Source organism: Euprymna scolopes, chromosome 2, assembly GCF_053919585.1.
Source record: "Euprymna scolopes isolate OS-2025 chromosome 2, ASM5391958v1, whole genome shotgun sequence".
NCBI classification, from domain to species: domain Eukaryota; kingdom Metazoa; phylum Mollusca; class Cephalopoda; order Sepiida; family Sepiolidae; genus Euprymna; species Euprymna scolopes.
The window spans coordinates 139,430,625-139,444,008 of record NC_136483.1 but is presented as its reverse complement, the minus strand read 5'-3'; positions in this window follow the sequence as shown (position 1 = coordinate 139,444,008).

The window sequence follows — 13,384 nt, the reverse complement described above, 5'->3', positions numbered from 1 at the left end:
ATTATACATCCATTTTTTTTTTTTTTAATACGGATATATGTATGTGTATGCATATATATATATATATACATATATATTCTCTATTTTACTTTATTTATACGAGTCCACTCACCCCTCAACCCCATTTCCTGCTATTTTAACATCCCGTCCACCTGTCTGTATCCTTTTCTTTTACGCACCCCTAATAATTTAATATTAACAGTACTTACATTATTATTATTGGTAATGGTTGTGGTGATGTTTGAAAGTGGTGGTAGAAGCATTATCATTATTATTACTGCACTGTTTTTTATGCTATTACTATTGTTATTATTATTACTGTTTTTATCATCATTATTATAATTATAATCTTCATTAAAATTGATATCATTATTATCATTCCCGTAATTACACCATAATTGCTACTATTATCTCCATCTTAACTGTCATTAACAGTAATTTTGAATTTAATTTTATCACAACTATTGGTAACATTATATTTAATGTTTAAATTTAATGTTTACTTTTAATTTTGCCTTTATTTTTATTTATTTTATTTTATTTTTCTTAATATTGAATTTTTTTTTTTTTCATATTTAATTTTACATCTAATTTATATCCAACTTTATTATTACTACTATTATTATAATTGTCATTACTATTATCTTCCGTACTATTATAATTACCCTACTATTATTTGGTATATTTTTACCACTCTCATAAGTAGCTATGGTTCCCTCACTCCCCCATTTTAACATCAATATGTATACTTAACCTTTTACATTAAGTTATACGCACTCATAGTCATTGCCACCCTAATCTCCAACCGCCCCCTTATGATCATACTCCATATATCATAACAGTAGAAACTTATGAATAAATTGCAGCATATTACCTTCCAGTTTTACATCCTTACATAACCCCCCCCCACCAAATTAATAAAAAATTACCCGCTCCATAGAAAATAGACACCCCATAAACCGTTAAAATAAATCACCACACAGTAGCAATACACCCCCTATTCAACCATAACACATTTACCCCTTAATCTAAATACTATGTTAAAGACAATTTATATTCTTATATATCATACTATATATAATAAACTTCTCCTTATTTATTTAGAATTCATTAAAGCTTCCCCCAACTCTCTATAATTCCTCTTAATCTTTATCATCCCTAACGAACCTTACGCTAGACGCCGCATCCCCACCATGCTACCTAGCACCTTCTCTACTCTTCTGATGAGAAGTGTTAGGCTTCGAAATGCCATGGCATAAAGAGTCCCTTCTATCCCCCAAATTTTGCCTGTATTCCATTATTCAATAAATGATTCATTCTATATCGACCTATATATAGTTTTGTGTCTTCATTTCATTCTCTTGTTATCCTATTGTATAAGCTCCAATAATTATTGTTGAGCTTGGCATTATCCGGATAAGTCTCCTTTTGTGGAATTGATCTTTCTCTTTTCTCTTTTACTTAAAGCTATATATATATATATATATATATATATATATATATATATTTGTGACCTACATAACCGCCAAAGTTAAGCAACGATAAGGCTGGCCAGTAGCAAATGAGTAACCATTTTTGGAATGCTAGGCACCATATGTGTTTGAGACAACTCCTGCATCTAGTATCACGCTTGGTCGTCTTGACCCTGTCTTGCCATCAGGACCCAGTGTTTTGGGATGAGAGAGTGTGGTAGATGCAAATCCTCCACACTTTAAACTAATTCAAGCGCAAGGTAAAGCATCATCAGATAGTTGACAAACCAGTGGTGTTTCTATTTACTTGCCTCCCCAGGAGGGCAAAATTAGACACAAGATCGGTTTTTAATGTGGGGAAAGTCAGGCTCTCCAAAATGGGACACTCTGAATAAGAACAAAAATAAAAATTGACCCAGTCTAGAAAGATTTCTTCTTCATTGAACCAGGAAAAGATAAGTGTAGCATCAGAACAGATAGTACACTCTGATCTTAGCCCAAAAACCAGTGATGTTTGTAGTCTTCATGGACAATGATGGATAACATAACACCTTCTTCATTTGTGGTCATTCCTACCCTTAAAATATTTTTTAATGCAACCAAACAGGCAAACCCTCTTTTTAATAATTGAATTAAATTATAATTCCAAATACCATTTATGGTGATATACCTTCAATATTATGTTATTTTCGCTTTATATTTTTTCCTTCACACTATTTTCTATCGAGCTTTAAATTTTTCCTTGTAAATATCTGTACATAGAAATAATCTAAAACTGCTTTGTTTTCTGATATTTTTGTTTTACATCAACCATATGTTATAAAATAACACGAGCGTATGGAAGCAAGGAGAACAAACGAAGTAATTTGGTTTCAACCTTTATTGAGGGTCAAAGTGAATAAGCATATATATCCTCAATCAAAGCCGGAACGGTCAGCCGGGCGTCAGGAAGGCCGGAATAGGGATTAGAGAGGTAGGGATCCTGGCCTGATCAGGTTCGGGCATGTACAGGGGCCTAGATGCTGGTACGGTCTAGGGATGACGTCCGGGACTGGAACAAGCGGTGATATGGTGACTAGGCGCTTTGAATCAAACTGCTGTCGCCGAGCTGCCGCTGTTACTGCTGGATGGAGCTGAAGGGAACGGCTATTGCTGCTGCCGCTGCTGCTGCTAGAAAGTTGAGGGGAACGGCTGTCGCTGCTGCTGCTGGATGGAGCTGAAGGGAACGGCTATTGCTGCTGCCGCTGCTGCTGCTAGAATGTTGAGGGGAACGGCTGTTGCTGCTGCTGCTGCTGCTAGAAGATTGAGGGGAACGGCTGTCGCTGAGCTGCTGCTGGGTGGAGCTGAAGGGAACGGCTATTGCTGCTGCCGCTAGAAAGTTGAGGGGAACGGCTGTCGCTGCTGCTGCTGCTGGATGGAGCTGAAGGGAACGGCTATTGCTGCTGCCGCTGCTGCTGCTAGAAGATTGAGGGGAACGGCTGTCGCTGAGCTGCTGCTGGGTGGAGCTGAAGGGAACGGCTACTGCTGCTGCCGCTGCTGCTGCTAGAAGGTTGAGGGGAACGGCTGTCGCTGGTATGGTGCGAAGAGTTGAGGGGAACAGCTGTGTCCGCTTCTACTGGTAGCGAGGCGACCTGCTCTGGCCAGCGATCTGCTGAAAAACTGACTTTCTCTCCGACGGCCGGCTTATTTATACAGCACGTGCGGATGTAGTAAAAGGCACATCGGCTCCGGCGTCAAAATGGCCGTCGTATTTTTTATTTGTGTTTGTTTTTTGTGTTTTAATGAATTGTAGAGAATTATCTGTTTGGTGTGTGTATGCATGTGTTACATCGATTTAAAGCTGAGAAAGTTGTGAATGTAACCTAGTCGGTGTCGTATTGTTGGGGTGTTTTGTGGAGTCATTATTTGCGTTTTTATGCTATCTGAGTTGCGTTTACGGTAGTGTCTGTGATTTTTTTATTTAGGTTTTTTCTTTTGCTGTGCAACTTTCTCTGGAGGTTTTCTATGTTGAAATAAGGTGCGAGTTATTTTAATGATGTGTGTATCTAAAGAGATGGGATTTAAAATTGTACTGTGTATTTATTGTGTTTGACTACGTTGTAACGGCGAACAGATTTGTCTTAGGGTCGCCATTGTTGCTGCCGTCATTGCCTTGCTGATTTCCGGTTTATTCATGGAAATGTGGAGAGATATGCGAATATAACAATGCTCCCCCAGATCTCGATCATATTTACATGATAAAGTCTCTGAAGCGTGTAGGGAGTTGTCCTCTTGTTGTTCTGGCTAGTAATCTCCTGGGTTGGCTGGCTTGTGAGGATGGCGTCCGATTCTCGTCCGGATTGCATGTGGGGCCGTTCGTGGAATGCTGTTCGTCGGTGATGCTGGGTGGGGGTGGGAGGTTTGTGATAGACAGGTGCGGCGGGCGTGGTGCTATTCGTCGGATGTGCGCCCGGTGTACCCAGGTTGTGATGCCGCTCTCATCTTGTACTTGGTACATCAAGCTGTTGGTTTTGGTGATAGTGAAGCTTCCTATCCATTGCATGTGTGTTGATTGGGCCATGGCTGATTGAGGACGGTGAAGTAGGACCTTGTCTCCTACTTGTAGCGGGTTCTCGTGGGAGAAGTGCTTTTCGCGGTTCTCCATTTTATGATCTGCTTCATCATTGGCCAGGGCGACACGGTGATGAACCTGTCTTAGCAGGGCGTTTATTTGCATGCCATATGCACCTGGGTCATCGCTCCTAGCTTCCTTTCTGTGGGGTGTTGGCAGGCCGATGCTAGGGTGGCGGCCCGTGACTGTGAAATGCGGGGAGACACCGGTGGCCTTGTTGATTGTGGCGTTCATGGAAGACACAACAGATTCGAGAACATCTGTCCACTCGCAATTCCTGTCTTCGCACAGCATGTAGATGGCGTTCTTCATTGTCCGGTGTTGTCTCTCTATGTTCCCTGAGCTTTGTGGGCGCCACGGGCAATGCAGTTCCTGTGTGATGGCCATTTGTTCGCAGAACTGTCGATAGACTTCCCCTGTGAAGTGTGTACCTCGGTCGGAGGACACTATGCGTGGGATTTCTCTGTGTCGGAGGAAGAACTGGTATAAACCACGGGCGGCGTCGATGGCACGGTCTCTTGCACATGGTATAGCTGTGAGATGCCGGCTGAAGCTGTCCAGTATCATAAGTATATATCTTTTCCCCTTTGAGTTGGGCATTGTGACAAAGTCAACAAAGACGAGTTCAAATGGTCTCTTACCTCGCTTGCAGTGGCCCATAGGCCAGCGGGTGCGTCTGCCATAATTTCCCTTGCATTTTGCACATGTGATGCAGGAATCAGCATAAGCCTTGATGTCGTTGTTCTTGGACTCCCACCAGTAACCGGAGAGGAGTTCCTGCATCCGTGTTATGCCTGAGTGGTTGTTGGCGTCGTGTGCTTGATGCAGGTATTTGGGTCTGAGCTTGTATGGTACGACCAGCCTAGGGGAATGTTTGTGGTCTCTTATCATTAGGACCGTGGTTCCTGGTTCTAAGAAGAATTGATGTAGCTTTCTCTTGAATAACTTAGCTCGGTGGTCATCGGGGTCAATTTGTGGGCCGTCCGGGTATGATGTTTGGAGTGCGTGTATGATTCTGGCCAGGGTCTCATCCTTCTGTTGTTCGGTTGCAATATCCAGGTGTTCACAGATTTGTTCAGCAGGAATGGAGGAGTAGGTGTGGTATGCGAAAAACGCGTCGCTGATGCGTCTTTGCGTGTGGGCGTTCCGTGGTGTGTGCGTCTTGGGAATAAGTTTCAGACTGTCGATGTCATTGATGCACCATGATGGGACGTAGATGCGTAAGCTTGAGCCATCCAGTATGAATGTCCTTCCTGCTGGATTGGGGTCGCTGGGAGTCTTAATCTTCTTCTGTCCACAGCCTCTGCTGAGCATATCAGCCCAAACGTTAGATTCGCCCTCCACGTATTCTAATACGAATTTGTAGCACGATATCTCGTCCTGCCATCTTCGTATTTTTGCATTGTTGAATTCCCGTTGGTCGAGATATGTCAGAGATCTGTAGTCAGTGAACACCACGAAGGGACGGTTACGTAGAAAGTAGTCAAATTTCAGTATCGCCCACTTCACTGCATATGCCTCGCGTTCCATTGTAGACCAGTTTTGCTCTGTTGTATTGAAGGAGTGGGACGCGACTCCGACAATGTTCTTCTTCCCGTTGCTGGACTCTTGCATCAGGATTGCTCCGCATGCGACATCACTGGCATCAGTAGTGAGCGTGAAGGGTATGGAGAAGTCTGGAAATGAGATAACCGGCGGGGAGGATAATCGGTCCTTGATCTTCCTGAATGCTCTGTCTGCATTCTCGGTCCAGTGGAATGGCTTGTTGACCTTGTTGAGCTCGTGTATAGGAGCCATGAGTTTTGAGAACATGCTTGATCTGATTTGTTCATGAAGGCGCGTCTCAAGGAATTGTCTGATCCAGACCAAGCGGCCGATGAGACTTTGGAGTTCCTTTCTTGAGGTTGGGGGTTTCATTTCTCCTATGGCACGAACATATTCGGGGTCGGCCTTGAACCCTTCGCTGTTTATTATGCGGCCGAGAAATTTGGCCTCAGGTGCGAGGAAGGAGCATTTGTCTGGGTTCAGCTTAAGTCCAAACTTTTGGAGGGCCATGAACAGTTGTTCTAGCGCGATGATGTACTCCTTGAATGTCTTAGCATGCACCAGGTTGTCGTCGATGTAAGATGATATGTTGCTGCGAGATGTGACCGTGGCTAAGGCCTCTGCTACGCAACGGGAAAAGATTTGTCCGGCCGAAGTGAGACCAAAGGCCAGGCGTGTGTACTGGTAGCATTTGTCCTTCCATGTGAAGGCTGTTTTGTGCCGGTCCTGCTCATCTATTTCAATCTGCCAATATCCACTACGCAGATCCAGGGATGCAAAATACCTGTTGCCCTTGCCGATTTTGTTGAGCAGGTGATCCATCCTGGGTATTGGGTAGGGGTCCAGATCGACTAGCACTTTGTTTAGCGTTCTTTTAAAGTTTGCAACAACGCGAATTGACCCATTTTTCTTACCTACGGCGAATACTGGACTGTTGAAACCTTTGGGGTCGCTGCAGGCTTCAATGATGCCTTTGCTTGCCATGCGGCCAATCTCGGCATTGACCTCCTCTTCCAGGGCTTGAGCAATCGGATATTGTTTTTGGCTGCGTGATTGGCCGTTGGTTGGTATCCGAATGGGACGGATGAATGTGCCCTTGTCGCCATTCTCAGTGCCGATGATGTCGGCGTAGCGGATTAGTAGGTTGGTGGTGGCCTCTAGTTCATCACGGTTGGGATGGTTTGGTAGTGTGAGTCCTGTGTTGTGTTTTAGCCATGTAAGCTTTTCATCCAAAGTGTGGAGTTCGGGATGGGGTCCGATAGCTAGGTAGTCCTGGATGACCTTGGTCTGGGAGTCGTCTGTGGGACTGTTTGGTGACGACGTCTGCCGTACGATGTTAGCTGTGTGTGTGGAGCCTCGTTGGGCAAGTGTGCGTTTGAACTCCACTTTCGCTTTTTCGGTGTCGACCGTGTACGAGATGAGGGTATCATGGCATAGGATGTTTTGGCCGATCAGGATTGGTGTAGATTGTGCCGTTATTAGGGCGTTTATGCCACAGAATGCGGGTGTGTTCTGGTTGCCGATTACAATGTCGCATGTTAGTTGGCCAAGCGCAGTAATGCTGCCATTGATGCCCCTCACTTTGACGTCCGAGCGTTTTATGTGCTTCTTGGCTTCGTCTGGTAGTTGTGATGCTGGTATGATGCAGGTCGAGCATCCTGAGTCGAGCATCGCGACGTCTGAGAACTTTGTGTCGCCAATGTAAAAGGTGGAGTAGACAAGTGGTGAATAGTTAGATTGCTCTTGAAAGTTGAAGACGTGATGGCTGATATTGGAGCGGGTCGGGCGGGGCATCACATCTCGTCCTGACCGAAGTGAAAATCCTGGTCCTCTATCTCCGGCATGTTGTTGCCTGTTGTTGCGACAAGGGCTTGTGTTTGGGTGCGGGGTGGGTGACGGTATCTGCAATTTTGCCTAAAGCAGGATAGGCCTCTGAGGTATCTCTGGCATACAGGGAAACTTACTGTTTGCCTGCAAGCTTCTTGCTGCTGATGTTGACGTTGATCAGTTTTCTTGTGTGCGTCTATCAAGTTCGAGCGCTTGCGTCCACTAGAGTGGGTGTGCATGCTTGTTACATGGTAAGGTTTTCTTTGGCTCAAGTGGTGCTCTTGAGAGAGGAGTGCGGAGTCTTGGGAATTGGTGACATCGGATTTTATGCCGCGATCCAGGTATCGCTGTGCTTCAGCCGCTATACCAGTTGCCGTATAGTGGTTGTCCATTGTTCTGACGAGGTGCGGGTAGATATTTGTGTTCCATGCTTTCACCTTTTCACTCATAAGCATTGCGCCTATGATTGCTATGAGTCCGTCAACGGATAGTTCATTGTTTTTGTCCTTTCTGTGTTTTGCCTTGATGTGGACGGCCGCTTCCCTGAGTGTGGTTTCGAGTCGACCGGCAAAATCGGTTAGTTTTTCGCCGTCATGTCGTTCTAAGTCCCAGGCCTTGCTTAGATATTGGAAGGTGGTCATTCGGCTGCCGTGTGTTGTTAGTAGATACTCCTTCAGGTTGTTGAAGGTGGATGTATCTTGTGCAGAATCCAGCATTTGCTGAAATATACCCTGGTCCAGCATGTCTTTCGTGGCCTTGACAAATTCGCCCTCCAGGCTTGGGTATGTTGCTCCCTCCGGTAAGATGTGTATTGCGTATATTTTGGTGAGCGCTGCTATGAACTGGTTTACGTCCTGTCCAGGGCGGAAGGGCTTCTGTTGTCTCATGGCGTCCCGAATTGTTTGCTGGCGCATTAGCATACTGTAGTCGCTGCTTGTGTGGGGAGTGGTGGCTGTTGTTATTGCTGTTGATCTCAGGGCGGTTGTCATGGCATCTATGTCATTTCGGATCTCCTGAAGTGCCTCTTCCGATGGTTGTGTTGAGCTTGTCCTCAGGTTGAACAGCAGATGCTTCTGTTCTTTGATCAGTGTGAATAGTTCTGACCGCGTGAAACCCTCGTAGCTGTCTGTACTCATCTTGCTGAACGCTCTGACACCAGTTGTTATAAAATAACACGAGCGTATGGAAGCAAGGAGAACAAACGAAGTAATTTGGTTTCAACCTTTATTGAGGGTCAAAGTGAATAAGCATATATATCCTCAATCAAAGCCGGAATGGTCAGCCGGGCGTCAGGAAGGCCGGAATAGGGATTAGAGAGGTAGGGATCCTGGCCTGATCAGGTTCGGGCATGTACAGGGGCCTAGATGCTGGTACGGTCTAGGGATGACGTCCGGGATTGGAACAAGCGGTGATATGGTGACTAGGCGCTTTGAATCAAACTGCTGTCGCCGAGCTGCCGCTGCTACTGCTGGATGGAGCTGAAGGGAACGGCTATTGCTGCTGCCACTGCTGCTGCTAGAAAGTTGAGGGGAACGGCTGTCACTGCTGCTGCTGCTGGATGGAGCTGAAGGGAACGGCTATTGCTGCTGCCGCTGCTGCTGCTAGAATGTTGAGGGGAACGGCTGTTGCTGCTGCTGCTAGAAGATTGAGGGGAACGGCTGTCGCTGCTGCTGCTGCTGGGTGGAGCTGAAGGGAACGGCTATTGCTGCTGCCGCTGCTGCTGCTAGAAAGTTGAGGGGAACGGCTGTCGCTGCTGCTGCTGCTGGATGGAGCTGAAGGGAACGGCTATTGCTGCTGCCGCTGCTGCTGCTAGAAGATTGAGGGGAACGGCTGTCGCTGAGCTGCTGCTGGGTGGAGCTGAAGGGAACGGCTACTGCTGCTGCCGCTGCTGCTGCTAGAAGGTTGAGGGGAACGGCTGTCGCTGGTATGGTGCGAAGAGTTGAGGGGAACAGCTGTGTCCGCTTCTACTGGTAGCGAGGCGACCTGCTCTGGCCAGCGATCTGCTGAAAAACTGACTTTCTCTCCGACGGCCGGCTTATTTATACAGCACGTGCGGACGTAGTAAAAGGCACATCGGCTCCGGCGTCAAAATGGCCGTCGTATTTTTTATTTGTGTTTGTTTTTTGTGTTTTAATGAATTGTAGAGAATTATCTGTTTGGTGTGTGTATGCATGTGTTACATCGATTTAAAGCTGAGAAAGTTGTGAATGTAACCTAGTCGGTGTCGTATTGTTGGGGTATTTTGTGGAGTCATTATTTGCGTTTTTATGCTATCTGAGTTGCGTTTACGGTAGTGTCTGTGATTTTTTTATTTAGGTTTTTTCTTTTGCTGTGCAACTTTCTCTGGAGGTTTTCTATGTTGAAGTAAGGTGCGAGTTATTTTAATGATGTGTGTATCTAAAGAGATGGGATTTAAAATTGTCCTGTGTATTTATTGTGTTTGACTACGTTGTAACGGCGAACAGATTTGTCTTAGGGTCGCCATTGTTGCTGCCGTCATTGCCTTGCTGATTTCCGGTTTATTCATGGAAATGTGGAGAGATATGCGAATATAACACATAAATTCTTTTATTTTCAAAAATTGAATGTATTTTTAATTTCATGATTACGATTTTCCCTTTTGTAACCTGTGAACCATATACTTGTTCCATAAACCATATAAAACTGTTTTTTTTCCATAAACCATATAAAATTGTTTTTTTTTTTTAGACTTTCGTTAGAATTTGACATAATTTTGAAAAAGAGGGAAATAACAACTGTTTGGACTACGAACAATTTTTTGTAGGCCTTATGGTCTACCATAACTGAGGTAATATCACGCCAAGAGAAATTATTGTATTTTTAGCAAAATATGCAATTATTTATCAACTTTTTTTTGGTATCAACTCTTCAAAGCATTTCCTACTTAATGGTATATTAGCAATATTGGGCTCACTAAAAGAAAATTATTAATTTATTTTTCAAAGATTTAAAAGTAGTGTTTTTCGAAAAATAATGAAAATATATAATTTTTTTTTTTTTGCTAATCTAAAAGATAATAATTATTAGCATATTCAACGAATTTCACACTTCAAGGCACAAAAGATGACATGTATCAAAGAAAATCGAATATTTCATTTTATTATTTTTTTAAACTGCAAAACAAATAATTTTTATATGAGAATATTTTTCAGTCTGTTCTTTTAATAATAAATAAAACTTTTCATTGAGTATTTCCAAATATTTTAAAGTTAGAAGCATTTTTTGCAACAGTTTTTTTAATTTTTTTTTATTTAACCAAAACGATTGATGAATTCACTGTGTGTAATTTATTTCTTTGAAATATATTTAAAACTTAAAGTTTGTTTTATAACATTTCAACTGTAAATAATTTACATGACTGAAATGGGAAATGAAATAAGAAATTCTATGTTTATTGAGACATAACGAACACAAATTCATCTAAAAGATTCATTAACTAATCAGTTTTAATTAAATTTTTGATATAAACTAAAAATAAAGAGTACATTAAATTTTAGTTAAAATATTTTCTTGTGTTTTATCTTATAAATAAATGGGCACTTCACAGGGAGCGTAGACCCTGCGTAAACAGAGTTTTTATTCCATGATTACTTCCTGAAAGCGTTTTCTTTCACTTTCTTCGTATATATCTCTGACTTTTTTTTTTTTATCATACATGTGTTTATTTTCTTGAATTTTTTGTTTTTTGGTGGTAAATTTGATTCATACTTTTATTTTGTGCTTTATTTTATTTTATTTCATTTTTTTTATTATTTTCTCCACTAAAGATTTTTTACTTTTTTGTTAAATTATTTTTTCATACATATTCAAATAATGTCTCCCCCCCCCCACACCTCTTTTTGGCCTTAAATAATACCTGCAAAAAAGTTTTTGTGATTAAATAAACCAAAGAAAACCTTTTTTTGCATGCGCTTACAGGGAGCAATCATTAAATAAAAACACCATTTATGCAGGGTCCACATTCCCCATGAAGTACGAGTAAATGTTGTACGCGCCTTGCTGTAATGTTATTATTTAGAAAGCCATTCTTAACAGGGGAGAGGGGCTTTCTAACTAGTCCGCACTTTCACCTAACAATTTAATGAAAAAAAATACTATTATTATTATTATTATAATTACAATGGTAATAAAATAAAACTGGTGTAGATGACATTGACTGGCACCACATCAACTAGTTGTGAAGGGTCGGGGGGGATGGAAAGACTGAGCTGGAAGAGTATGGAACTTTTTCTTTTGCAAATCAATGCTTCTCCCCTGTGTTATTCGGCCACATACTGACCAATTCGGTCTGCGGCACATTGAGCCTTTCTCTCCCCTAAGGAACTCCGACAGCTTCTGGTTTGAAAAAAGAGACTCCTTCCTTACCGAGAGAGACGCCAAGCAGATCGGACCCTTTTCCTCGCTCTCTCTCCACCTCTGTGTTATCTCATCCGGTATCGACGATTCCCACTGGGAATAACTCCTGTGACTGCACCAGGTGGTCAGGGTCAGGTTTTGACCAGGAATATATCTCCCTGTGAACAGTCGCCAGAATAAACCTTCTTTTCTTCATTACGTTTATTGAAGTTGTTGTGATCGTTGTTTTAGTAGCTTGTGTTGAATTATTTATTTTCTTAGATTGTGCCCCAAAAGCACAAACCCTAAAAGTACTAACCAGATCCCACTGGAAGTGTGCAGTTCAAATCTGGTACCTTGGGGAGGGGGGGGGGGGCATTTTGTCACCTAAACCCCAGGAAACGCCAATGGTTGATGCCAATGAGAAATCAATGGTAAACGGATGTTGTGATAGCGTGCAATCATCTGCACGAGTGGTCAAGAAGTAGAGAACATTGGAAATCTGGGGAGATTTGTTGTCACGTGGTCTCCCGTGAATACCACAGGTTACTGCCAGTGAGCGATCACTGATGATGGCCTGTGTGACAACTCTTAGTGAGTGAAATAATAATAATGTCCCCTCCCAAATTTACCACCATCCTGATTTAATATCGTACATGTTTACTATGTTTTCTTAGTTTTTAACCGATATTCACATAGTATGATTGCCTTTTAGTAGTTATTTAAACTTCATTTCCGTATTCATGTATTCTGTACTGATATGAAAATGAAGACTATAGCAGAGTATAGGATTCCTAACCATGTAACTGATGAAAATATGCTACACATTTTGATGAAAAACATGGGAAAAAATGAAAATAGAAGAACAGAAAATCAAAACTTTAAATGTAATTTCTGTATTAAAAGTAATAGTTATTTAAATATTTCAACATATAATCTTGTAGGGGAAATCCAGCTCCCCAATAAGGGGCACTCTGGATAGGAACAAAAATTAAAATTGTCTCAGTCATGAAGGATTTCACCTCCACCGGCTGAGGATAGAAAAGCTGAATTGTAGCATCAGAACAGATACTACTACTACACTGTGATCTTGCCCCGAAGGCCAAGAATTGTTTGTGTTTTATGTTTCTTTAATTGTTTGTTTCATAAATTCATAATTCAGTTTAGCAGATTGTATATTGCTTTAAAATTACGTAATTTTAAATAGATAATATTTATATTGAATAAAGTTCAGTTTCATTATTAATCGAATTGGGTTCCTTTCTTTACTTTTTTAACATGTTTTAATGCTCTTTTTTAAAATGCCGTCAAATAATATCGACAGTAACAGTTCGACAAATGTTACCTACATTGCCCGCAGCCATTTTTCAGTTAACAGGCTGTTTATATCTCGGCGGCCGTGGCGGAACACGAGACAGTTACGTGCTATTATACACAGCACAGCACCACAGCAGTACAACACTCCAGTGGAGTGCCACTCCACGTGACCATCGTTTTCACTTTTTTGTTAGTACTTACTTCAGTGAAGTAATACTTCACTGGAAGCTTCGTTTTTCACAAAAATTTTAATGCT